At 31.7% G+C, this 27,655-nt stretch overlaps 1 protein-coding gene across 1 annotated transcript in view; it reads left to right on the top strand.

Moving 5' to 3' along the window:
* The first annotated feature begins 12,521 nt into the window (after positions 1–12,521).
* Positions 12,522–27,655, top strand: part of LOC118181790 (metabotropic glutamate receptor 2-like) — a 170,846-nt gene continuing 155,712 nt past the window's right edge. The window contains exon 1 of the mRNA XM_085816064.1: positions 12,522–12,680. The gene's annotated coding sequence lies outside the window, so the exon portion shown is untranslated. The remainder of the gene's footprint in view (positions 12,681–27,655) is intronic.

Genomic DNA, 27,655 nt, shown 5'->3' on the forward strand with positions numbered 1-27,655 from the left:
AAAACCTCTTCTTTTCTCAACTAAGAATTTTTTCTCGAAATTGATTAGTTTTGATAACTTCCTTCTCTAAGAGTTCAAAAGAGGCTTCGTAGAAAATTTCGTTTAACGCAGTGTATGCCATTTTACTAAGTGAGAGTGACATATTTGTGACTATTGAACTAAATTCTCTCAAAGAAAAAAAAAATTAAATGCATAACATAGTTTACAAAATAATATATATTATTCATTTCCTTAAATACTTTAAAAAATATTTTTATTTCTCTTCCTAATTTTTTGAAAATGTTTGGGAATTCATTATGAGAACATCTTTAATTATCATATAAGGTATTTCTCCCGCCTTCTTAGCATGCCTTCGTGGTGTAGTGGTCAGCACGCTCGGAGCGTATTCGAGAGGTACGTGGTTCGAGTCCCGGGGAGGGGCACTGCTTTAAGTCTCCTGCTTCGAAATCCTGCTCCAGCTCCTGCGTCCTAGTGTCTCTACAATCACAGTGCCAAAAATAATGAAAAGTTCTTTGCTTGGTATTTATTTTGAACTTGAGGTTAAATGTAAAATATCGGTAGCATAAGCTGCCAAAAAGTATTACTAATATTAGGTTTTTAATAACAGTAACTAAACTAAACTCAGTGGAGAAACAGTCCTAGTGGACAAGGAGCCCTAGTGGGCCAAGGCCAGCAGTGCTTCGAAATCTGCTTTCTTGACCGTGGGCCCGGGGGGTGCGTAAGCATATGCCCTGAACAAGTGGTCAGCTTGTCGCAGGAACACCCCCCCCAGTATTTAGTCCCCAAGCGAACTTGGTACTTATTTTATCGACCCAAGGGATGGAAATCAAGGGATAAAAGGTTGAATCGACCTTGCCCAGCCCGGGGATCGAGCCCCGGACCTGTGATGCTGCTGCGCGATGCGCTAGCCGCAATAACAGTAACAGTTCTGATATAATAAAAGAGGAAATTAAGCATTTTACTTATTACGTGCTCAGCCCTTAGGCACTATATCGAAAGGGAGGGATGCCCGTGGAGGTCTTTTTAAAGGAAACTGGCTGGCATCCGCCTTACACATGAGGAAAACCACCCAAGCAGCCAGCCCTTTTCCCGTGACTCGAACCCCGGACCGAATTAGCAGTGTTCAGCGGATTTTACCGCTCGTCCACTGGTGGATCAAAATTAAGCATTTGTACAAACTTTTAGATGCCTAACATTTTACTATTTTTTCTGGAAGATTTTTCTTTCCGTTTTATTTCTTTTTCTCATCCAGCTAGCTCACTTCAGACATACCTAAGCGATTTATTAAATATAAAAGTGCTGAAGAAAGTATGTACATCTGATTAATTTGTCAGATATCAGATATTGTATCGCTTCATATAGTCATCTGGCTTTAATTGTACAGTTTCAGTTGCAACTGTGTCGCAAAATCTTCCGGATGACTAAATTCGTGAATAGCAAAAGTTGTTGAATTTGTGGGCTATTCGTGAATTTCTTTGTTCGCCATTTTGTTAGAAAAGCTTAGCCGTCTGAGATTCTAACTTTTATAAAAGTAACCAGTGTTTTTCAACTGCTGATACCATTTCAGAAAGCTAGATGGTGTGATGGATCTATTACCTTGCTATCTTTGCACAGCAGCAAAGGATAAAACTTGCATATTCTGAAACATATCTCTCTTGTAAATTACCTTTCTCTTGTAAATTCCCTCTTATAAAAACGGAACGCTTACTTTCACGAATACGTCACAAGAAAGTTGCAATTAAAATTTCAGGATATTTTTTTTCGACATTTTGGCTCCATGCCGCAGCGACACTATACACTTACAAACATCTAAGCCTTCTTGAGGTTTGAACGCAGACATAAAGATTCGGCTAACCACTATACGAATTAGGAGAACTTTTTTTAAATAAATGCAGTAATTGTACTTCATATCATATGAGCCTGCAATTAATAGCATTTTGCAGTTTGTTGTTTATTATTTCCTTATACACTAAGATTCCCAAAAGTCTTTCTAAAAGCCTCTTTGAAAGATTAAAGACATCTATAAAAAAAGAAAAATGGCTTTGGAAATGATTTGATATTGAAAAATTTGGAAATCACCATTATAGATTCCTAACCAGTTAAAAATGGCTGCTTTTTATAGAGAACTATTTTCATTGTTAAATTGACGAAGATTATAAAGTAGCATTAAGGGAAAATAAAATCAGTATAAAAACTGAATGCTTAAATGAATATATATAGATAACAGTTTAAAAATTAATTTCACATTATTTAAGTTCTAAAAAAGGAAAAAAAAATGCTAGATTAAAAACATAAATTAACCTGAATCTTGAGTTTATTCTTCGTACTGATGCCATTTAAGCAAAACTAATAATAAAAAATAAAGTTTAAAAAATTTAATTAAAGCCCAAAATTGAGAGCTGAAAGTAGATTTACTCCATGTATTTAAGCACTGTATTAAACAAATACGAACTTCCTCATCTGTTTAAACGCTTTCAAAAGAAGTTATCAAATAAGCATTAACAAGGAAATATTTTTTTCCATTTGTTACGTCTTCAGATATGTGCTGAAAAAGAAGAAGCATTTTCTAAAGATTATTTATATTTGTATTCAAGAATTAGTGAAGTAAGTAACAATTTTCTCAGAGCTTTCTTTCTTTCAAAAGGAAACATCTTCTAAGAAACACTTCGTAAATTATGAAGAGTTACCTAATCACTGCCATCGTTCCCATTGCCGATGCTGAAGAGGAGTCGAAAAGCTGTGTATAATTCAAATGCGGTTTATTTTGCACAGTTGGTGTGCAAATTATCATCTTAAGGGCGCACGCCCATCAGCTCACGTGATAAGTGATCTTCCATCGTGATTTTGGCTACTTAATATTCAAAGTCGGATCCCTTGTTATGAGTGTTGCCGCACGAAGGAAAAAAATAAAGTTGTTTTTGCGATCTTGCCTATTTAAGTTCACAACGGGTTTTAAAGTTTGTTTTAATTCTCACACGTTTCTTGTAGCAATGTAGTACTTTAGTGCTGAATTGTCAAAAATAACTGAAAGGAATTTGAAAAATTAAATTTAGAAAATATTCCCCACATTTCCCCACCACTTCGCTTTCTTCCTTTTTTTTAATTTTTCTGTATTTCCAACATTTTTTCTTTTCTGTTGTTTGAATTAAAAAAAAATAAAATTTGATATATTTAACCGCAGCATTTATTTCGTTGGTGTCTCATCTTTCGCTGTAATAAATAAATAACATTCTATTTTGAAAAACTGCTAGGAAAAGCAAGTTTTCAATCTTTTTTTTTTTTTTTTTTTTCTTTTTGAAAATGTATTTGTTTTTCTTAGTTCTTTAATTTGACAATAGTTATTTGATGATGCTTTGTATTAAAAAGTGAATATTATCATAGGATAAACTAAGATTTGAAATCTAAAATAGCTTTGGATTTTAAGTCTAAAATTAGCAATAACATTATTAAACATTTGAATATTATATCCAAAATGAAGCTTGAAAATTATATTGAAAAACTTGATCTGGATACCACATGACTTCCTTGTACGATCTATTAAATTATACACATTTTTTGCTGCACTTATTTAAACTCATTTCCGCGAATTCATTAGAGATATATTTTTCCTTCAATCAATTCAATTCTTATTTCACGGCAAGGCAAAAATACATCAAATTTCAAAACACCTTCATTAAAAATTGTAAAATAAAGGGAAACCTAAAACGCTAAATACATCTGAAAGCAGTTAAAAAACAATTCTTAGAATTAAAGTTTCTGTGTAAAAGCAAGCAATTCGGCGAACGGGCAGAAAGACAAAATTTTCGGTGTAAAAAATTTTAAGTTGACTTCTGATTCCATTGGGGAAGAAAGACACTACAGTTGGTGCACCAAGTGAACTTAATTCATTATGCTAAGAGTTTTAGATATAACAAGTAGACGTATCATTGAAACTAGAGCAACTTGCAACAACTAAAGACATAAGAAACTTAACCAGAATATAAGAACAACATAGTTAAATCACATTTTAAAGCAAAAAATGCATAATATAACAATAAAAACAGAACTCACCGACCTGGGTAAGAGGGAAGGTATGTGTATATATGTATATGTTACGGTGAACCACCCAAATCTGGAGAATGTCAACTTTCACATAGTCTCTTGGTGTATGTCCGAAATATTTTCCAAATACTCTTATTTCTGACTTACACCGGTCGACATTCACCATGTACTAATGGTGAATGTTGAACATATAACAATATTATATTTTCTTCTCCGTTATTCAGTCGCGAATAAACGCACTCGAGAATTGAAATAAAAACTTAAGAACATGAGAACCTAAAACACACAATACATTCAAAATGGGAAAGGAAAATAATAGAAGTTAAAAACTTACTTAATTATACAGTACGTTATAAATGAGAAAATAAAATAGCAATAATAAAAAACTTATTAAATTATGTGATTCAAATCTTATTTATTGCAACAACTTAAACTATTATGGCACTTTATAACCTCTCTTTTCGACTTTCACCAGATCATATCTGTGATTGTCGACATACGAATATACAAGAATGTAGTGCAATATTCGATCTTTCACCGACGTATTTGGTGAATGTTGACATTCTCCGGTGAAAGTCGGCATTCTCCAATTTCGGTCTTTCACGGTAACATATGTACGTTTGTTACGGCTGATTGCAATCAAATAGGAAGTTGCATAACTAGATGTTATGTCAGTGGCATATGCAAAATTTCAACATTCTAGAGTAATTGTTTTGAAGTTATGCGAGATGCATACATACGTACGTACGTACAGACGTCAAAAAAAGTCCCATCTGAATCCGTTTCAAATCAATTTTTACAATGCGTTTTGGGGAAAAAATGCTTTATTCTGTGCGTACGTACAGAAGTCACGCAAAATGTCGTTAAAATAGATGTGAGAGTTTTCAAAATGGATATTTCCGTTGAAAAATGATACCCGAAAATTTTCGTGATTGTTATATTTCCTTAACTTCGTACAAGGAAGAGAAAGAGGATTTAACTCCGACTAGTAATTAAATTTATTTAAATTTAAATTTGCTACAAATTCCGTTATCGGAAATGCAATTTACTTTAAAAAGTGGATACACATAAACTAATAAATAAAATGCTATGTACAAATTTAGTTTCTGTACTTAATGGTTAATATGAATATCTGCATTACGCTTCAAAATTATTTTAAAAGGAATGTTGTTATCACTTAAATACAATTATATTTGGCATTTTTCAATATTTTTATATTTAAACTATAAGGCTGAATTTTAAAATCGATAATGACCTAAAAATAATTTAGAGGGAAAAAGTTTCTTAATTTCCAGGAAATTGAAAATTAGTTCCATTAATTTGATAAGGTAAACATATGCCAAAAGCACTTCTCAGCAGTAGAATCAATAACTGTTGCTATTAATTGATCTGTGATTCTTAATATTGTGAACAATATGAACAATATGGATCCCATATAGTACTCATAAGTAAATGCAATCTGAAAAGGAAAATGAGAATCACAGAGCGATGTCGTCATTTAAAGGCTAGCAAACAATGACTTTTGATTTTATGTTCTGGTTTGGACTGAATTTTTTACTACTTATTTCCAGTGTAACCGCATTAGTTAACTAAGGCATATCTTCCATGTCCTCATCAATTTTTCTAAATTTAGTGTGAGATGTAAATATACAAATATGTGTTTTGATATTATTTGATGAATTGCTATATTTTCATTATTTCTGTATGAAAAGGATAAGTATTCATCTCCTTCAATTCTTCGAAAAAGATATCACTGGCACGTCATTGGTATTCAAATTAGCGAATACGAAGTAAGAACATAAGAAGTAAGAACAGTAAGAACATCAAAAACATCGTTCATAAACATCATAAATGACTCTTTTCCCCAACAAACATTATAAAACTGATTTAAAAGGAATTCTGAAAAGTTTTTTTTGTGGCGTCTGTACGTACATATGTATGTATGTATCTCGCATAACTCAAAAATAAGTAGCCTCAGAACGTTAACATTTTGTATATAGAACTGCTACAATACGTAGATGTGCACTTCTCATTTTGGTTGCAATCGACCGCACCAAAATTATATAAATATATGTATATAATAAACACGAGGGTGTCGGAGGACAATTACTCAAGTAATTTATCAATTTTACTGCATAAATTGCTTTTCACTCAAAATTGTATTAGCGAAAATGCTTAATCAGAATAAGTTCTTTGGTGCTCTGTATTGGTTCTGGATCCCTTCACTTCACGGAAATATTAGGCTTAACTTAATTTGCCAGTTTGGCATGACCTTATTACTTGAGTAAAGGACGAAACACCTTCGTATTTATTTATTAATTATTGTTCATTGAACGGGAGTTGGTTTGTTCCCCTTGAAAAGTCAATGGCAAGTTCTGATCAATGGCAATGATTACTTGCTTTTAATTTAATTTTTTTTTCCAATTGAAATTTTGTTATTCATGATTTAATTCAAGTCCCCGTAAAACATTTTTAACAAATTACATTCAAGTTACTTTAAAACAATTTTCAGAATTAAACTTACTACCTATGGGTTCACTCTTTTTAGATACTTCTACTAAAATTGATATTAGGAGATAATATAATCAATATTTCTTTTAATAAATAAATTATTATTATCTTACTTTGCAGCTATTGCACAAGTATTAGAATAATTTGATTTCGAACTAAGTGAATTTAAAATCATACGACATATATATAGTATATACTCGGCTCAGTGAGCTCAGTTTCTTTATTCTTACACGTTTGTAAACTGTGCATTTTTTGCTTTAAAAATGATTGAATTATGTTGTTCTTATATTCCGGGTAAGGTTTTAATGCCTTTACATAACCTGCATGCAATAATTGTGTTATTATCAACAACTTAAAAGTTTTTTAAGTGCGGCTAAACCTAATTTTTATTTAGCATGGCAGCCATATTTGTTTCCATTTGAAACTTAGCAGAATAGTGGATTTGATGCCAATCTAGAGAAACTAAGCTTCGCAACAACAAAGTAACGTCTTCTCTTATTATTGCGAATTAAATTATACTTAATTCATTCTGGAATTATCATTTAAGTTAATAGCTTATTTTCCTCTACACGTAACTTCTGAAAAGGGTCCTTTTGGTTCAATGGCGTTTTAAGTGCTCCTTGCCGAAAAGATATTATATATTCACAGACACCCATCGTAATCCGTAATCCATGCTGGGGTACTCAGGCGTCAACTAAAAGTTTTTAACCTGTCACAGAATCCATGACTCATTCGGAGTTTATATCGGGCCCAGTGATGTGGTTCCCGTCTCTGTTAAGCTTTATCAGGTCGTAGAGGCAAATGAAACGTGAACGCAGTTCAGTGCTATCAATCTTTCTGTTAAATTATAAATATATTCAATTGGAATTACGGCTTTAACTTCTTCATTATGAGAAGAAACTAGTGCAACTAATGTGGGCATGCCATTCGGAATGAAAGAAGCTTATCTATTGGCTGTATTCGTTTCGTAAATGACATGAATGAGTATGCACGTGCTTTTATGTCTGAACTCAGAACTTCGAGTTTAGCAATCTAAAATACAAAGCTATTTTTAGAAGGCATCTTGCAACTTCTATTAGGATTTCGTCTCTTTCGTAGGAGTAGAAAACCTATTTACTGTAAGCGCAATGCAACTTATATAAGATCTCATGTTGCTCACATATGTAACTTCACCAGAGGTTTTATTTATATGTTTCTGTGAATTTAAAAAATATGAAATTTTCGGTAGATCTGTATTAACTAAAATGTTTTTACTTTTGCATATCTAGAACCATTAGGTGCATCAGGTGTAAATAGTTAATTTATATTCAGGAACTGACTTTTTATGTCAATGTGACTTTTTCTTCCTTGTACGAAGTAAAAAAGAAGTATTGTAATCGCGAATAATTTCGGGGATTATATTTCAACGAAAATATCCCTTTTGACCGCTATCAAATGCAATTTAAAGATGTTTTTGCTTGACATCTGGGCGTAAGAACAGAATAAAGAAGTCTTTTTCCCCAAAGGAATTATAAAACTGACTTGAAATGGATTCAGAAGAGATTTTTTCGGGGCGTCTGTACGTCTGTATGTATGTATGTATCTCGCATAACTGAAAAACGGGTAGCCTCAGAACGTTGAAGTTTTGTAAATAGGACTGCTATAACATGTACATGTGAACTCCTATTTTGGCTGCAGTCGACCGAACCAAAAGTATATAAAGATATGCATATATATATATATATATATCCACTCTCTCACTCGTCTCAGTGAGATATGTTTCTTTATTCTTATATGTTATGTTTGTAAATTGTGGATTTTTTGCTTTAAAAATGATGGATTTATTTTGTTCTTATCTTCCGGTTAAGGTTTTCATGCCTTTAGTTAACCTGCAGGTTATAGTTGTAGAATTATCAAAAATTTAATAGTTGTTTAAGTGCAGCTAAGCCTTTTTTTTAACCATAGCAGCCATATTTATTTACATTTGAAACTTAGCAGAATAGTGGATTTATTGCCAATCTAGAGAAACTAAGCTTCGCAACAACAAAGTAACGTCTTCTCTTATTATTGCGAATTAAATTATACTTAATTCATTCTGGAATTATCATTTAAGTTAATAGCTTATTTTCCTCTACACGTAACTTCTGAAAAGGGTCCTTTTGGTTCAATGGCGTTTTAAGTGCTCCTTGCCGAAAAGATATTATATATTCACAGACACCCATCGTAATCCGTAATCCATGCTGGGGTACTCAGGCGTCAACTAAAAGTTTTTAACCTGTCACAGAATCCATGACTCATTCGGAGTTTATATCGGGCCCAGTGATGTGGTTCCCGTCTCTGTTAAGCTTTATCAGGTCGTAGAGGCAAATGAAACGTGAACGCAGTTCAGTGCTATCAATCTTTCTGTTAAATTATAAATATATTCAATTGGAATTACGGCTTTAACTTCTTCATTATGAGAAGAAACTAGTGCAACTAATGTGGGCATGCCATTCGGAATGAAAGAAGCTTATCTATTGGCTGTATTCGTTTCGTAAATGACATGAATGAGTATGCACGTGCTTTTATGTCTGAACTCAGAACTTCGAGTTTAGCAATCTAAAATACAAAGCTATTTTTAGAAGGCATCTTGCAACTTCTATTAGGATTTCGTCTCTTTCGTAGGAGTAGAAAACCTATTTACTGTAAGCGCAATGCAACTTATATAAGATCTCATGTTGCTCACATATGTAACTTCACCAGAGGTTTTATTTATATGTTTCTGTGAATTTAAAAAATATGAAATTTTCGGTAGATCTGTATTAACTAAAATGTTTTTACTTTTGCATATCTAGAACCATTAGGTGCATCAGGTGTAAATAGTTATTTTTTATTCAGGAACTGACTTTTTATGTCAATGTGACTTTTTCTTCCTTGTACGAAGTAAAAAAGAAGTATTGTAATCGCGAATAATTTCGGGGATTATATTTCAACGAAAATATCCCTTTTGACCGCTATCAAATGCAATTTAAAGATGTTTTTGCTTGACATCTGGGCGTAAGAACAGAATAAAGAAGTCTTTTTCCCCAAAGGAATTATAAAACTGACTTGAAATGGATTCAGAAGAGATTTTTTCGGGGCGTCTGTACGTCTGTATGTATGTATGTATCTCGCATAACTGAAAAACGGGTAGCCTCAGAACGTTGAAGTTTTGTAAATAGGACTGCTATAACATGTACATGTGAACTCCTATTTTGGCTGCAGTCGACCGAACCAAAAGTATATAAAGATATGCATATATATATATATATATATCCACTCTCTCACTCGTCTCAGTGAGATATGTTTCTTTATTCTTATATGTTATGTTTGTAAATTGTGGATTTTTTGCTTTAAAAATGATGGATTTATTTTGTTCTTATCTTCCGGTTAAGGTTTTCATGCCTTTAGTTAACCTGCAGGTTATAGTTGTAGAACAAAGCTTCGCAGCAACAAAGCAACGTCTTCTTTTATTATTCCGAATTAAATTATGCTTAATCCATTCTGGAATTATTATTTAAGTTATTAAATTATCTTATATATTGAATCAGCGTAGCGTCCACAATAAATTAAGTTATTTTCTACGGGTTCACTGTCTTTTGCCGAGAGAGAGGAAAAATAAACATTCAGTTTTGTGCATCGAAAAATCTTCCTTCTTGCCCGCTGGCCGAATTGCTTGTTTTTGCATAGAAACTGTAAATTTAACCGTAAAAATTCTTTTTTGATTGTTTATAACTGTATTTGTTATTATATTGTTTTCTATATCTTTCAATTTTTAATATATATATTTTTATAATTTATATAACTTAATTTACATAATTTATTTTTTATAATTAATTTACATAATTTATTTTTTTTATATTTTGTATAAGTAATATAATTTAACATTCCGTACTAGGAAGTCATGTGGTCTACTATCATTTGACTCCCAAGGTTACATCTCATGGAACATACAAACTGCAAATTAAATATTTAAGCAGTATAATTCTGTGCCAATGATTGTTTAAATTCGAAAAAGATTTGTATAATCTTCAATTATGAATATCTTTATTCAGAAATTATATGAATTTTATAAATTTTAATTATCATAACGATATCAAAACATTGTTGGTATTCGCTATACAGGTATTGACTCTTAATATAAAATTTTCAGGTAATTAAATGCATATAAAGTCATTTAAATTTTTACTGTAAAACACTCTATTCGTTTTAAACAAATTTTATTAAAAAATAAGAACAAAAGTTTATATTTTGAACTACATTAATGTGCAATTAATTGAACTAAGTGATACACAACATTGCTATTAGTATCCTAAATTTATATTGGAGACTTAATATATTAGGATTACAAGTCATCACATAACTCGCCAAGAAAGTTTTTAATTAAATCTTTACAATCCTGAAATTAATTTACGCCACGATAAAAAGGTAGTAAGAATTGAATGCAAAATTACGAATTTTAGTATGATTATTGTTTCCAAGTAGATCGAATTGTTTTGCTAATAAGCCAGTAGTTTCGTCATGAAATCAAGTACCTGTGTAAAATTTTAATAAATAAATGGTAGATGTCTTATACTGCCAGCGAATTTTAAGTAGAGGCTTGATTTCTTTAACATATTCAGCACAATATGAAATTTTCTTTTGACCGATCTTTAGCATTTTACTTCTTTTATTTTCTTTTAATATATAAAAAAAAAAAAAAGATTAAAAAAATAAAATTCGAAAGGTTTCATATTTTACAATTCGCCTAAAGGGGAGTTTTTTTAACGTTTTGTGGGTTACCTTTATTTATTAAATATTGTGTTCTTCCCACTTAAACCATAAAATTCAATTCAACAGCAATACCGCAAAATAATTTTAAAATGAGCATATCTTTAGGATTTCCGATAGAGTCTCGGGCACTGGAGATAAAAAGTTATTTTTTGCCCTACAGTGTTGCCATTGCTCGCTTTGAAATCTTTGAGTTCGTTAATCAAAAATCCTTTAATGTTTGACAAAATATGAAGTAGATAATGCAACAAATTTCAAATTCCAAGCTCGGGCTTCCATATGCCCATATTCGTGTTTAGACGTACGTTATTCAAAATTTGATGGCTCTAGGTACCGTTGTTTTATCACAATGCAAGAAGCGTACACATATTTATGCAGTTTCTTCATTATTTAATTTCTTTGAATATAACACAGGGTTCTAATATTTGGTGGCAACAATTTGAAAAGTGAACCGACATTCTTAGTGAACCCATGTAATATTTCAAAAACAAAATTAATAGTTCTTTTTGAACTTAGGCTCTTTAGGCTAATAAAGTATGGAATATTACCTTTGCCTCCCGATTTAGCTCTATATATTTAATATGTATACCTAAATTTCTATTTCCATATATGTATATATATTATACATTTCCAACGTACCTTCACAAAATTAATTTTGTCTTTTCTATGCTTTCATGCTGTGGATGTAATAAATAATCCTTCAAAGGTAATAATGCTTCAGTCCTGCATGCTTAAAATGAGAAGTGCTATGTTAAATTTCTGCATATTTATACATTTTCATTCACATAAATTAATTTTTCTTCTGTATGCATCTCTATTCATTAATATTTTCATATAAATATTCAATAAATGGCAATATAAATGATAAAAATTTAATAAGTATATAAATAAGTATCTATGAACATTTTTATATTTAGATTATAATAGGATAATGTGATAGCAATAATATATATTTTTAAAAATTTGTATGTATTTATTCTTGCAGGTATTCTGTTCTAGGTTATGTTAGAACACTCGAACTACCAATGCACTTAAGAAGATCTCTTCCGCTGCTCTTGAAGTTTACGCAAAGTGCGGCACCTAAGTCGGAATGCCGAGGTCAAAATCTGCTTCGTCTGTCTGTCCGTCAGCAAAGGTTTCAGTCTCATCACGTGACCGACCACCCCACCTATTTAGCGAATGGGAAAGGAAGGAGGGACGGAAGGAGAAAGTGAAAGCGAACTTTTTCGGTAGTTCGTCTCCAACTCGTCGTCGGTTAAGGACGGCATTGTCTTCACTCTCTCTCTCTTTCCTTCTCCCGTTGCCTTGGAAACGGACTTGAACGCCATCATCATGTCGCCCGCTTGACAAACACTGACAAGGTATGTTTCCTGACACGTTTTACTCCGTGCGTGAAAGCACGAAATATCTAACTTAATAATTCTGAAGCATTTTCAAAATAGAAATTTTCCAGTAGATTTCGAGATTTTTGCAAAATTTTTCTTAAAAAATTTTCAGGATTGTAAGAATTCAATTAAAAAATTTATTTGACGAATTTTAATGTAACAGTTCTGTATGTAATGACTTGCATTCCTAATAAACTAAATCTCCAGTATAAATTCAAAATACTAAAAGTAATGTTGTGTACCACTTGGTTGATTTAATTACACATTAATGTAAGATAAACAAAAGGTAAACTTTCTTAACTATTTCTTAATAAATTTTTTGTGAAACGAATAAAATATTTCACTGTGAAAATTTGTAATTACCTGGAAAATTTATATAAAGAGTCAATGCCTGTGTAGCTAATATCAACAAAATTTGTACCTGAAAATTTTTTTAGCTTAACTTTGCATAACATCCAAATTAAAAACATTCAGATTCTAATTTAGCTCACTCTACACTCATTGTTTTATTCAAATATTTATTGAAGAATGGCTTTAAATTACGTTACGCACATCACACTGTGAAAAATTTACAGTTAGTTTTTTTAAATTAAAATAATTTGTAGTGTGATTTTTTTTAATAATGGTTGAAAAAAATAGTTTTAGAAAAGTAAGTTCTTTGTTCTTGAATTTATTTCGATGTTGAGTTAATTCGTTCTGTTGAGGACATCATTTGATAGCAGTTCTGTTGATTATTGTAATGCTATAAAATGTGAATATGTAATGTAGGAGCTAGTAATGTATGAGTTTTGACACGCATGAAATTTTGTTTTTAAATTATGTGTCGCGACATAAATAGGGTTATAGTATGAACATATCGATTAATAAAACGTATATAACTGTGCTGTCTAGATTCGAGAAACAGAAAAAATGATTTGTCTGAGAAGATTTTTTTACATATTTATATTGCTTAAATAAAATAATTTGTATCATTATGAAAACAGAAAATTCTTTAACACAAGTTTTAGAATGTTAAAAAAAAAAATAGATGTTCGAACATTTACAAGATAAGTTTTACTAATCGAACAGTTAAATTACACGTCATTTAATTAGACTGTATATAAAACTGTTTATTTTATTGTTCTGAAATTAACTATGGATATTTCCTTAAATTATGACGTACTTTCCAATAAACATCTATAATAAATACTTTAGTTTTCAATATACTTCAAATAAATATTTTTACTGTGCTTCCAAAAAATATATCCTTTCCAATAAATAATAATTAAAAAATTAATATTTTTTAAAGTTTTACTGTACATAATATCAACTAATACTGTGTAATTATTTTCATTTAAGAATTGTTATTACCTCCATCGAGATTAAAATTTTATTTAGCATAATTTTCTTAGTTAATAAAACTGCCTTAACTAGTATATGAAATAAAAATAAGTATATTTCCAACAATCAATTTAAACTAGTAAATAAAATTCTGTAGATTACATTTAGTAGTTTTATTTCTATAGATTATATAAACTCTTGCAATTATGTATAATATACAATTTTCTAACATATGTTAGAAAATTGAATATTATACATATCTAACATATGTTAGAAAATTGAATATTATACATATCTAACATATGTTAGAAAATTGGATATTATCATATTATAAAATTGGATCTTAGGATGATTTATAGATAATATTTCTAAATGTATGTGCCCAAGTTGCGAGTTGCATACATTACTGAAAGACAGTTATCGTAAAATTTATTTCAAAACTGAATTAATTCTATCTTTCATAGCGTTACTTAGATTCTAGGTATATTTGTTTTTAATAGCAAATTGGTAATTGTAACTGTATGAATTTTTGCAATCGTGTAATTTTTAAAACTGTAACTGTCTGAAGGTACGTAATGTCTGTGCTATGTAATTAAGTATACCACTGAGTTTCGAAGTGAACATTTTTGAGCTTGTTTTTAATTCTCATTCAAATAAATTATATATCACTTATGAAAGTATATATTATACGGAAGCGAAACATTTATGCAGTTAAAGTATGAAACTAATAGATAATTTGTTTTGGAAAAAGCAAATCACATTCATAATTTTCTTGTTATTGGTACATTAGGGTACACGGGGATATTTTTGCCTGTTTGGTAATATATTTATTGCAGAAGCGGGCATATAGTGAGATACAGTTGTCGGGACTATAAAGGTAAGAAATATCTGCTAATATATAAGCAGCTCCCTGGAATAACATATACATCACGACTAGAAAATGCTCAGCAAAGCTTTATAAATCATCTGAGTTACAAAATACTTGTTTCTATATTAATATTGATTTCAATATGTTCACTCATGAAATTGAATGCTGAGAATTGATGAATAATATAGAATTAATTAATTTAGTTTTCGAGTGGTGAACTTATGGTTTAAATAATTGCTAATCTGAATTAAAAATACGCAATATTCAATTATTTAAACTTGTATTGGATAATTAAAATTTGTCCTCATAATTTACGAAAATTGCTGTTCGAGGAAACGTTTCGATTTTTTGTAATTAATTTTAAAAATACGAATGCTGTCAACATAAATGCTATTGATTACTTATTTACTTATAAATTTGAATCAATAATAAAATTTACTGCAATTTTATTTGAAAATTCGTCTTTCAGATTTCGCAAATTTTATTTTGATTTGATATATTTGATTTTATTCGCAATGCCTATCTGGCGTATGGGTTCCAAGGTTGTTGCATTAGAAGTTGCCAACTAAAGAAAAGAAATTTAAGCGGGAAATTATTTGAAGCGATGTCTCATCGAAGGAAAATTTTCATTTATGGGTACCGGTTTGCCAGGCTGTCTACCAGAACGCTTAATAGTTCCAAATTGACTTCTTAATAGTAGGATATTTTCACATGGTTAGCATCGCTGTTGCAACGGTTGGACGGGTAAAAAATGAAATGAAGGTATTAAAAAATAAGGGGAGAAAAATCTCTTGGCGCGTAATTGGCACTTTGATTCAGTTTTTGAAAGTGGAAACCTTGGCCTTCTCACTAGTGTCGCTTGAAGCAAGAGTCAAGGGCATCTAATTTGCATAATTGACGTTTGTTGGCGGTTTTATATATTTATTTACTTATTTATTTTCTTATTCTAATTATTAGTGACGAAGCATTTTATTCAATCTGGGATGCACCTAACTTTGAGATAAGAAATTTTTTTAACTAAAGACATGAATTATAGCGCTTTTCTAAAATCATAAAAAGATTACTTTAATTGTTGATGATTCTGAGAAGCGTCCAAGTTTGAGATGAGACTTTTCTTTTTTTTGAATAAAGGTTAAAATTATAGTGCATCATAAAGTCGCACAAAGACTATATTAATTGACTATGATTGCATATTCTGTGTATACACAGTATATTAATTTTAGATTAAGTAATGAAGCTAAAATGGAAGACATTTTTAAATAGGCAGGCAATGACTGAAATGAAATATTTTGTTTCTCAGTTCTTTTCTCATGTGATACTAAAAATTCGAAAAACTACTGTAGTTGTCACTTCTTTAAACAAAATATTTTAAAATACTTTTTGGAATCTCAGTTCATGTATTATTTGTGTTTCTTCGGCTTAAAAAGAGAGAGAGAAAAATTTTTGGTAATTTTATCAATGCGAGCTCTCTGCGAAGTAAGAGAAGAAAATGCTACAGCATTATTAGAACTGAAACTTAAATGCATTTTTCCATATGAAATACTAAAACTCATTCAGTTTGATATTTTTGTTGAAAATATTTCATCATTTCCATAATAAAAGATGTACATAAAGATCCTTGAAAACAGTACATATACATTGGTGTACAAAATTTAAAGTTTCATTACACATATATATGCAGTATTTTAATTGCGTAAGAGGAATCCGGTACTTTCTAGCTTTCTAATATTCTAATATTCGTCGTGGCTGAAAAGACAGAGGCTGAGGGTAAAGGTATGATGACGTAGTTAAACACAAGTGAGCTTGAAGTAGCACAATCTTTATTTTCACTCATGTCAAACCATCTTAGTAGACATTTATCCAATCGTAATGAAATACGATAATTTTTATATACACTGGTTTTAAAAGTACGACGTAAGCATTTTAGACAGGACAGCATAAGAGGTACAGAGTTGTTTGCAGGGTAGAAGCAAGGAGAAAGAATGACGTAGTTGTTTTGCAAAGAGTATTTATACTAAGTATGATGCATAAGCACAGCTAACCTGTGATTGGTTAATTTTAGGTTGTTACGTAACATGAAAAAATCTCGAATTTGGGAGAACAGATGAATTTAGGGGGACAATATATAATCTAGAATAGTTAATTTTGAGGTCTGTAATCGTTTTTTAAAGCAACCATTGTATTTTATTATATTTTACACACACACACACACACACACACACACACACATATATATATATTAAAATGAAAGTTCTGTGTTTCCGCATACAGATATTTTATGCTATTTAGATGTCGTAGAATTGTACAGTAAACATTTTAGGGAAAACTATTGTTTGGCTTTTCTCGAATTTTTAATTTTTTAATCGAATTTTTAATGTCGTTGGCCATTCCTAAGGATAGAAGGGGTGACCATTTTTTTGTGAAGGCACCTAATAGGCGGCCACCGTTATCTCCTATGAGGGAACAGATAATTTGCATCCATGTCTTCTCCAAGATTCGAACTCGGGCCCTTCGGGATCACAGACACTAAGTGAACACTAAGTGCACTAAACACTAAGTGCCTTGTATTCACATGCATATTTCTTTGACATTGTTTTACTCTTCTTCAAGTGCCTTGTATGCACATGTATATTTCTTTTTTGCCTTTTATAAATGTCGTCTGCTCAGCCGGGGCTGCCCAGGGCTGCGGCCTGGCAGCTAGTTGTTGACTCCCTCTGAGTTGGTAACCAATTCTGCATGAATATATCTATACCTGCGTGGTAAGCCAACTCAGCGGTTTACTCCCCTAAACACTATACTGTCTGGGCGGCGGAATGAATAAATGCTTAATACGTTAAGTGTGGACTGACAAACATGCGCCAACACATCTTTTCATGCAGCTGATTAGACCATGAGATAAGTCATAAATAATCAGCAAACTATCATTAGCACCTAGGGGAGATATTTGAGTTCCTGCTGGCTTTGTAGAGGTAACTGACGTGCTTAGTGTTGGTGTGTTAAGATGTACAATATAACAGGATTGGGATTCGACAATTCAGATTCGTATACCTGAAGCTAACCAGTTGCAACTGGAACTCTCCACAGGCAATTCACGTAAAAATTTTTCCTTTAAAAGTGTTTATCCAATAGACGTCCATTAAACGGGCTATCGTCCATTAAGAGAAAATCTGGGCCTAGAACAACCGTTTGGCCAAAGAGTAACATTTGGAATTAAAACCAAACGGCAGGCTGCAAATAGTGTTTATTATAATCAAGGAAATATTGATATACAATGAAAAACTAAATAAATTTCTGACAACCATTTCTTTCATGAGACGAATGATGAGCTTTACATCATTCACCGTTGTTTTACGTCCCTTTGAATTTCAGGTGTTTACTGGGAATCTTAAATCTGCCTATAAATGATCATCAGTGATGCTTTATCGTAAAACCTTTCATTGAGGTTCACGATAAAAGATATTTGTTCCTATATGTAGGTTGATATAAAAATAACCAATATTTTCTTGAGTAAAATCTTTAAGTTTATCGAAGTAGCTTGGATTAAAGGTGCTGTAAGTTTTGCAGACTTCTTTACGATTGTCACAATTATTTTAAATCTTTTTTTATCATATTGCAGGTCTTTCATCTCAAGTTGTAGCTCATTCGGTGCAATATCAGTGTCTATTGAAAACGGTTCCCAAACTATCAGACTTGTTCCAATTTTCGGAAATTGCCAAATTTTTTCCTTATGAAGTATGACCTGCGATCTACGAAATTCCGTCTAATTTGAATAAAAACTTAAGGCATAAAGCAGCTCAAAAGCAGAAAAATTCAGAAGTATGTCGAACTCAAATTTATTTTATTTTAAGAAGCATCCAGAGACATATAAACTAAGATATTGTAATAAATGTTATTATTACTCTCGAACCGTACAAAAGTGCCGTATGCGGTTTACGGAACTGACTGTGAATCTTCCTAAAAGATCTTTCTTGGAGATGCAGGATATCATCTAGGAACCGTTGTTTTATAACAATGCAAGAAACATACATACATCTATGCAGGTTCGTCATTATTTAATTTCTTTAAATATAATACAGGGAATAATATTTGGTGGCAACAATTTGAAAAGTGAACCGACATTTAAAGTTTTCAACGCTAAATGCCAAAACGAAATTAAAAATCCTTCTGGGCTAACGCCCTTTGAGCTAATAAAAATTAAAAAAAATCTTTAAGGAAAAAATAGCTGTGATATTTAAATTTGAAAACATAATATTTACATAAAATATTCCCATTTTTAGCATACTTTGAGTACACAAAATCCCCCCACCTCAGAAATCAACAACATGCAAAGCAAAGCATTGCCAATTCAAGTACAAAAAAAATTTCCTCCGTGTTCGAAGCAAACTCTCAGACATATCGGCGTAAATTAAATTACTGTTTTCGACCTTGCTTTAACACTGGCACCCTTCAACGTTTTCTAGTTCTTTACTAATTTATCTATTTTTCTTTCATAATTCTTTTTGACACCTGGTGAATGCTCTTTTAAGTCTAACTCTGCCGACACAATTCTGACAGGGAAAACACTGTCTTTTAGCAGGGATAATAGTGGCGACAGCGAAAATTGAAAAAGTCCTACCTGACAGGTTCTGCTTCACAGCACGCGCAAATGATTTATGTTATTTAATTACATGATAATGCAATGTAAGCAATAGGGGTTTGGAATATATTATAAACTAATACAGCTTTCCGAGATTTTATTAAAGCTTTATGTAGTACATATGTATTGTACCCAACGCTACATGTTAAAGATCTTCTGTAATTACAATCAACAGTATTTTCCGATGTACAGCAGAAGTAATTGAATAAAAAAGCTTTCAGAAAATCATACGATGCAGAAACAGCAGAATACGATTTAAAAATTTTTGACGTTGCCGGTGAAATTTAAAACGCTTAAAAACCATTCAATGTTCTAGTAAATAAAATTGAAAAATGAGCTTTGTACTTAGAATTTCTAAAAATTTTAAGTAGCGGTGATAACTAATATTCTTTCCCTGAGATACCCCTAGATGTTACTGACTAAATAGCTAGACTTGTAGTGTTTCTTGAAAAAAAAAATTATTTTACTTAGGTCATTAAACCGTAGTAAACGTGTAGAGTCATTATGATTTTTTGAAGCCAGAGAGATGAAAAATTAACAACGCCTTCGCCGGGAATCGAACCACGGACCTCTGAAATACCGGCTTAGCGTGCTACCGTTACATCACGAAGTACCTCTAAGGAAGTGGGAGAAATACCTTATAAACGTACTGAAAATTTGTCATACCACTTTTTAGTGGTTTTGAAATGTTTCTGTGTATGGGTTATGATGTGTTTTTTGAAAATTATAGAAAAAAGAAACTTAAAAAAAATCTTAAGTGCAGATGTTATTTAATTACATGCAGATGCTTGATCTCTCTCTCTGTCCCTTTCCCCTCCTCCCACAAAAAAAAAAAAAAAAAAAAAAAAAAAAAGCGCTCGCTGGAGGGAAAAAAAAACATCCCGTACAGTGTTGCCATTGCTCGCTTTTAAATCGTTAAGTTTGTTAATAAAAAATTCGTTAAAGATTTACAAAATAGATAATAAAACAAAATCCAAATTTGGGCTTCCAGATGCCCATATTCGTGTGGAAACGTACGTTATTGAAACTTTGATGGCTCTAGGTACCGTTGTTTTATCAAAGTGCGAGAAACATACATACATTTATGCATATTCTTTATTGTTTAATTTCTTTAAATATAATACAGGGCTGTAATATTTGGTGGCAACAATTTGAAAAGCGACCTGAAAGCCCAAAATTGAAAAGCCCAAAATGCCAAAACGAAATTAATTGTCCTTCTGGGCAAACTGGCCCTTTGGACTTAAAAAAAGAAACAGAAATTAACGAAGGTATATAATCTTAATCATCCATTCCAATTTTATTATTTAATTAAAGATTGATTGTTTAATTAAGATGAAATATTCTTGGATTATTTGCCTCATTCCTATCCCAGGTTTGGACCGGAAAAATGTCAAAGGGCCACCATTGCTCCCTTGGAACGAGGGAAAAATTACATTTATGTCTTGAGATTCGAACCCGGAACCTTTGGTACGGCAGTTAGAATTTCGTGCGGTACTAACTACTTTTCCGCCTGGGCAGCATTAGAGTAATGAATATTTTTTAAATTCATCCCATATTGGATTCGGAACAAACATATGCAAAAGCCAAAAATGAAATAAGCAGAAATTTACATCTTTAGCTGCATCGTCATCAGGGAGTTGGTGCAAGCAAAGAAGAAAATAAATAAGTCTGTTGAACCAACAACAACACACGTTAACGTTTTAAACCTAAAATAATCTCAGAAAAATAATTAAAATAATTTATGTATTTATCAGTCCAAACTCTACAGAGACTGAAGTAAGGAGTGAAGAAAATTTCAAAAAGACCGAGGTCCAAGGAACAAAACAAAACGTGGAAATGGAAGCAATCTCATGCATGAAAAAATAAAAATGTACCTAAATTTTAAATCAAAAACAAGTCGGGAAGAAAATATAACAATGATAATTTCAATTTAAAAAGACTGAGTATAAAATTCCAAAATCTTGTTTGTCTAATGGTACCTTTTTTAAAAACTAGTTCCTGTTTTCATCTTTTTAATTTTGTTTTTATAATTTTAGTTCAAATTTTCATATGTTGGATTACTTCTGTTTTACATGTTTCGATCCACTTAAGCTCGATCCACTTAAGCTGAAATTATCATTACTCGATTTTTAAGCTTTTTTTCTTTCTCCTTCCAGCATGCTTCGTGGTGTAACGGTAGCATACTCGGCGTGTATTCGAGAGGTCCAGGTACGAGTGCCGGTGAAAGCACTGCATATATTTCATGTCCTCTGCTTCAAAAATGTCTAATAACTCTACAAGCATTTTTGCTTGTTTTCGATTTTGTTGTTGTACTCCCTACCCCCCAAAAAATACCCGTAATAAGAAATAAGACACGAAAATCGTGTTTCCTATACGAAAAACATTGACTAAAATATTTTTTATCCAAATCGGAGATAATAATCATGGGCCGTACACTACTCGAAAAGCAAAATGCTGGCGTTTGTACATAAATAAAAATTAAGATATCATTCAGAAAAAGGGCTTCTGATGTTAGGAGATTAAGCAGCAAGCAATTCTATGCCAATTCAGAAAATTATTAATCCATAAAAGTTTTTTTCAAAATGAAGCTCTTATTCATAAAATGTTATATAATTTGATATTCTTGAAAACATTGGCAGGCACTGCATTAATGGCAAATGAAAAATGTTTGCATTTTAATGATTTTTTAACGGTTACCAGATTATGATGGTAAAGTAATCAAACTTCATGAGCATATTAATAATGTAATTTTTGGCTTTACAATTTTATAAATTAGTTCTGTAAAAATTCTTTCGGCTTAAAAATGTAACAAAATTCTAAAAAAGAAAAGAACTAGGAAATCATAAAATAATACAATTATGTTTAAAGGGAAAAGAATCAACCTCGAATTATTCTAATTTACTTATTATCCGTTCCCTCAGTGAAAATTATAAATGACGTCAAATAATGCAAATTTTGAAATTAAATTTTTCGGTCAGTTTTGCAGTATCACAATCAAACCTTCTATTCGGGCTTTTATAGCGAGTGCAAAAATTTCCTAAATATAAGTATAGCGAATATATATATATATATATATATATTGTTCGTAACAATATATTCGTAACAATACGTAACAATATATATATATATATATATATATTGTTACGAAATGTCCAGGTGCGGTAAGAGAACTTCCCAGCAAAGCACGTTTAGGATTGCCAGAAAATGGCAAGGGAAGGCAGGGTTTCCATGTTTAGCGAGAAATCGGCCATTTGGCGACAAAACTGGCGATATGCCATAGATGGATGGAGAATCTTCTAGACCGAATTCTTACCGATTTGGAACAGAATGAGCTCGAAGGCAGTCCGAAAGCTATGTAAATCCTGTCTGCACGCGGAGTAGCAGTGAGTGAGTCAGTGTCAGTCTAGTGAGAGTCTAGCGAATGAGTCAGTCATTGCCTCGTCTAGCAAGTTGATCGTCGAGAGTATCGCGAGTCTAGCGAGTGCATCGTCGAGTCTATCGAGTGTATCGTCGAGTGCGCCGCGAGTTCTAGTGTCTGGTGAGTACGTTGAGTTCCAAGAACGACCGAACAGAGTCGGGAGCTGAAATCTGGTGCTTTGCCGAGAATTTGTCTTCTCCGTTATAGCATGATAGCCTGAAGGCTGGGGTGTCGAGAGTGCGTAGATTTCAAGGGACGACCGAACCGAGTCCGGAAGCTGTACTCTGGTGCCTTGCCGTGAAGCTGTCTTCACCGTTATAGCCTGATAGCCTGAAGGCTGTATTGCTGATTACGTCAGCGTGTTTGTCGTAGTTTGTTGACTACTGTAAACTTGATTTTGAAACTGTCCTGAGTAATACTGGCTAAATAAATTGTGTCTGATTCTTCATCAAGTGTTGTCAGCAATCACTCCAAATCAACGAACCCGTGCGGAAACATAACAGTATATACACATTCACACACACTTTTCTGCGTGTATATTATATATATAATTTATAATAGAAAAAACACTGCGCATACCATCTCCAAGTATCCATCCTTTCCATATACCACGTCCATATATATCGTATACCCTATACCCTATACCATCTTCTATGAAGTCTTTTGTGCGTACATATATAATATATGTGCAGAAACATATATATATATATATATATATATGTATAATACGTACGGTATATATATATATATATATATACGCACAAATGATTTCATATATCAGATTTCGTATACAATTTTTCGTGTTCTTATGTGAAAAAGAATTTTTTAATGTGAGAATGGTATTAAAGGAATTTTTAAAAAAGATCCCAAGGTTTTATGTGACACAATAATCATATAAACACATAATCAATAGAACATAATATCTGTAGCGGATGTTATTATTATAAGATCACACGGCTTTTACATCAAAGATGTAATTTTAAGGTTGAAGCCTTTTAATATTCAAATATTTCAGAAATTTTATTTCATGAATATACATATACCATCATAGGAAATGCTATTGATAACATTTCCTGTATATTTGAATGTCTTTTTATTTTGAAATGGAGTTATTTTTATTTTTAAATTTTGGCGTTAATTTGCAACATTCTTGAAAATATTCGTTATGAGCATTTTCTGAAAGCTTCATCCAGCTCGTTTTAATGCTGACTATAACTGCAGATAATACGCATATTATTACACCTCGTTTCCTTTCTAGAAAAACATTACGACAGATGAACGAATAGATAAAAGTGTGATTGCGAAAATACAGGGTGGAGAGTTTAGGCCATATTTCTAGATTAGAGTAAAGGCTGCAGACATGTTAACGGTTTTATTCGCAGTTTTGCTAATCCTTTTCCGTGTAGTGCTCTAATTAGAGACCTGTCGTCCAAGGAAGACAGGTCTAAAGAGAAACAAGCGTAATTTCTGATACTATCTGGTACTGGCTTTGTAGCATGGTTATAATTTCTAATACGAACTGTAACTTTATAGTTAAATTTTATGGTTTAAGTTTTCTAAATCATTAATGTATCACAGTAAAAATTTAAATAATTTAGTTTAGAGTAATTAAGTTTTAAAATGCATGTTACAATTCTTCCAAATTTTTGATATCATGATATAAGGTATTTTCTTCCTCCTTTCTGCATGCCTTCGTGGTGTAACGGTAACACACCCAGCGCGCATTCGTGAGGTCTAGGTTCGAGTCCCAGCAAGGGCATTCGCATTTTTCACATCTTTCTGCTTCAAAATAATACAATGACTCAGTGATGCTGGAACTAAAAAGGTGATGAATGATGATTTTTCACCATCAGGATTTGGAGACTGGGTCTCCTAATCTCCGATCAGTCAGCCAATTTAACGAGATAGTCAGTTATTCAATTTAAATAGACTTGTCCCTGTGGTCTTACTTTTTCGCAATGCTTTTCTCCTTACACCCCCCAAAACTACCCCCCCCAACTCGCCCCCACCAAAAAAAAAAAAAAAAGAAATACTGCGATTTCGCATATAATTTCATTAAAATTATTTACAAATGTACAAAATTCTTAATAATATTTTATGTGTTTTGCATAAAAGATGTAAAGCTTATTCATATTAATTTTCTGAGTATTCGGAAAGCTTTATTTTCTGAGCTTGTTTTAGGCTTTTAAGCTATCTGATAAGAAATTTACGACCTAAATTTTGTGTAATGCATTAGGTGCTGAAGAGAAAAAAACATCTTCTTGCTAATCATACGCTTGTATGTATCGGTACCTGTCAAATCAATCAAGGAAAAACATTAAAAATACGAATCACGTATTGTATTCTTCGGTTTATGTTACATATCATCCAGGATACGCTTTCATATCCTGGATGTTAAGTACGAAAAGCAAGGAATCCTCATTTTAAAGTTTATGATGTAACATCTTATCGGGTTTCACCGCTTTTTATTTTATGACTTCTTGTGCTCAATTAATGGTCGAGCAGAAGAATAAGCCGCGACACCAGTTTGAGATAATCCAAAACAAGTTTTTCTTGCATGTTATAAAATATTGAAAGAATCAGAGATTTTAATGCCCATATGCGTTCAACACATTATGAGTCCCTGTTCATTTCTTTTAATTTCAGAAGTCATGTTAGCAAAAACATTCAGTAAATGTATTCTCCTCCCCCTGGTCACTGCTTTCATAAAATAAGGTCAGCCAAGCCATCTTTTGCGAGTTATTCATATGCTACGTTCTGTAGTCAGTCATGAAAATTTTAACAAAGAGCTTGTAGATTTTGTTATAAAAAATATCAAATTTTATTTAATATTTTAGTTTTTTCAAAAATAGAAAAGTGGTAGTAATTGTCTATGAACAAGAGAATATTTTAAAATGAAAAATGATCTTTTTAAAATTTATAAAAACAAAATAAATTCATAAAATATAACAGAACTTGCATAAAATAGTGAATGCATTTAAATACGTGGAACAATTTGTGTCAGAAGCTGTCACATATTATTATTATTGTTATTATTAGCCCAAAGGAGTAATTTGCCCAGAAGGGCTATTAATTTCGTTTTGGAATTTTGAGTTTATTCACTATAAACGGTGAATCACTTTTCAAATTGTTGCCACCAAATATTATCGCCCTGTATTAAATTTAAAGAAATTAAATAATGAGGAATCTGCATACATGTATGTATGTTTATCGCTCTGTGATAAGCAACGGCACCTAGATCCATCAAATTTTAAATAACGTACGTCTCCACCAGAATATGGGCACCTGGAAGCTTAAATTTGGAATTTGTTTTATTATCTATTTCATATTTTGTTAAGCATTTATGATTTTTTGACTAAGAAATTGAACGATTTCAAAGCGAGCAGTGGCAATGGCAACACTGTGGCGAAAAAAAAAAACATTTTTATCTCCAGCGGGGGGTGGGAGGAGACTGTGCATTGGAAATTGTAAAGATATGATCTTTTAAATATTTTGTGATATTGCTGTTGAATTGAATTTTATAGTTTAATTGCGAAGAACATGATATTTAATAAATAAATGTAACACACAAAACGTTAGAAAAAGTTTAGGAGTATCTAAAGCTGAGCGATGACCGTTTGAAAACCCCTTTACTTAGGGTCAATTCTCTTAAGGATAGGCATTTTCCAGCGCATGTTTAAATTTTAGGGTATTTGAACAGCTGTCTAATTTTATTTTACGTCAACGCGTATGACAAAATTTAATTAATTAATTTTTAAAATTCGTTTGATTTTTTCAGGAAGAGGAAATAAAAGTAAGATTATGACATGCAAGATATGTGTTTTACTTGAAATAAAGAACCAAGTAAAATGGAAAGAATAAGGAGGCTAAATTTGAAAAGAGACAGAAATTAAAATGGAGATGAAACTTAACATAGAGCTAAATTTTAAAATAATTAAAAATAATCGATGGCAATGTTTTCACAGTAGTAATAAATACCGTGAGTGAGTTTAAAGAAAGCCTATAAAACAAGGCTAATTTTAAGCAACAATAAAAAAAAAAAAAAAATCTGAAAGCGTTCAGATTTTAACAGTCGCCCACAAGGGTTTGTTAAAGTTGTTTACGCTCTCGCTGAGCTCGCAGTCTACCAGGCTACTGCATTTACTCCTGCTGACACTTTTCTTTTTGTCTTTTAAAATTTATTACTAAGCATCATTTTTTCCAGCTGTTACGCCATATACTGTCCAACAGCAATATCGCAAAAATTTTAAACCCGATGCAGTGTTAAGTGTTGGCATGTGTTTTTCTATTTTTTTCTGTCTTTTTTCTGTTTATAATATCAGTGTTAAGTTTTCTTAGTAAGAAGGCTTGCAAAGCCTTTTTTTGTGTGTTTTTATGATTAACGTTTTGTGCGTAAAATTTATTAATTAAATATCATGTTCTTTACACTTACGACACATGAAATTCAATTCTAAAGCAAAATCACGAAATACTTAAAGACAGCATATCTTTAGAATTTTCGATATAAAAAATTTTATATGAACTTTTTTTTGCATAAAAAGGGAACTGTTAACATTGATAATAATTTGAATCAAAATGTTATTTTTATTTAGAGTGTCTGTTTTCCGCTATTTTTATTATTTAAGAAAGGTTAGATTGTAGTAAAATGGCATGGACCGATGATTTCCAAAATAAATCACGTGTCTCCAAGATAAATTATAATAAAAATA

The sequence above is a fragment of the Stegodyphus dumicola genome, chromosome 4 (genome assembly GCF_044657685.1).
Source record: "Stegodyphus dumicola isolate Sdum_Otavi_A_Nest chromosome 4, ASM4465768v1".
Classification (NCBI taxonomy): Eukaryota; Metazoa; Arthropoda; class Arachnida; order Araneae; family Eresidae; genus Stegodyphus; species Stegodyphus dumicola.